General features: G+C 41.7%; 1 non-coding gene across 1 annotated transcript; it reads right to left on the bottom strand.

Moving 5' to 3' along the window:
- Positions 1-1216: 1216 nt before the first annotated feature.
- On the bottom strand, positions 1217-1323 carry LOC148561884 (small nucleolar RNA R71). The gene has a single exon (XR_015887777.1). It is a non-coding gene; the product is annotated as a small nucleolar RNA R71 (small nucleolar RNA).
- Positions 1324-1857: the final 534 nt, after the last annotated feature.

Consider the following 1857-nt stretch of genomic DNA (forward strand, 5'->3'; position numbering starts at 1 on the left):
GATCTTACCCATTCTCTTTAATTTCTGCCATTTACTTTTATGAGCAAATCCCCCATTCCCATTTACAATTCTGCAATTTATTTTCAGTCATTTACTTCCAGTCCTTTAATTCCAGCATTTACTTTTCTGTTATTTACATTCCCGCTATTTTATTTTCTGCAACTCTCAACCCAAATTCTGGATTCGCTCAACTAGAACATTCTTCTAATTAAAGTTGCTTGATCAATCAATCCCTGTGGGATTCGACCTCACTCTATTGTGAGTTTTTACTTGACAACAAATTCGGTACACTTGCCGAAGGGGAATTTGTTGAGAGACAAGTTTCCACCCGCATCAAGTTTATGGCGCCGTTGCCGGGGATTGATTGTGCATCAACAATGATTAAATTGGAAGATCACTAGATTGAGCATTTTTATTTTGTGAATTTCATTTTTTGTTTGAGTGATTTACTTTCTGTTTTAGTTAAACTTCTTCCCTTCCCCCTCTACTCTTTTGTTTTTCTTTGTTATTTTCAATTCTGTTTGCTAACCCACTAACTGTTTGATATATTGCATCACCCACAACTAACAGTAATTCTGACAAAAATACTTTCTGCACCTATCTTTTCTTGCTTGCACTTGATGGTTGTATGACAGGGAGAAGAAGCGGAGCTTCAACTTCCTTCGATTCTGAACTTGAGAGGACCTTCCTTAGATTAAGGAGGGAGACAAGAGGAAAGAAAGTGGTTGGTGCTGAGGAAGAAGAGGAATTCTTTGAACCAAACATGGAAGACAACATGGAAAACCATCATGAAGAAGAGGATCACAACCATGGGGGAGGAGGTAGAGCAAATCATGCTGGGGAGGATAGAAGAGTTTTGGGCTCTTACATCAATCCAAACCCAGGCAATTGTGGAAGTAGCATCCAAAAGCCAAGAATCCATGCCAACAACTTTGAACTTAAACCACAGCTCATCACCCTTGTTCAGAACAACTGTTCGTTTGGAGGAGGTGTTCAAGAAGACCCCAATCAACATTTGACCACTTTCCTGAGAATATGTGACATAGTGAAGTTTAATGGTGTTCATCCTGACGCTTATAGACTGCTCTTATTTCCATTCTCACTTAGGGACAAAGCAGCCAAGTGGCTGGAATCTTTTCCAAGGGAAAGCTTGACAACTTAGGAAGACGTGGTGAACAAATTCTTAGCAAGATTTTACCCTCCTCAACGAATCAATAGGCTGAGAGTTGAGGTCCAAACTTTCAGGCAACAAGATGGTGAGACTCTATATGAAGCATGGGAGAGGTTTAAAGACCTAACAAGGAGGTGCCCACCAGATATGTTCAACGAATGGGTGCAGCTGCACATTTTCTATGAAGGGCTCTCTTATGAGTCAAAGAAGGCCGTAGACCATTCATCCGGAGGATCTTTGAACAAGAAGAAGACTATTAAGGAAGCCATAGATGTTATTGAAACAGTAGCAGAGAACGACTACTTCTATGCTTCCGAAAGAGGGAACACAAGAGGAGTAATGGAGCTGAACAATGTAGATGCTCTGTTGGCCCAAAACAAGCTCATTACCCAGCAGCTGGCTGACCTCACCAAGAAGATGGAGAGGAACCAAGTAGCAGCAATCTCAACTTCATCAACAACCCAAGAAGGAGTGAATGAAGAAGCAGAGGGTAGTCAGGAGCAAGCCAACTACATTGGGAATTCACCAAGGAAAAACTATGATCCATACTCCAAGACCTACAACCCTGGGTGGAGAAACCACCCAAACTTTGGGTGGGGAAGTGAGCAAGATCAAAACCAAGACCAGAGACGTTACAACTCCAACAACAATGCAGCTCACCAGCAATTCACGCAGAGGACATCTCA

Source organism: Arachis ipaensis, chromosome B6 (assembly GCF_059453495.1).
Source record: "Arachis ipaensis isolate K30076 ecotype BB chromosome B6, ASM5945349v1, whole genome shotgun sequence".
Lineage (NCBI taxonomy): Eukaryota > Viridiplantae > Streptophyta > Magnoliopsida > Fabales > Fabaceae > Arachis > Arachis ipaensis.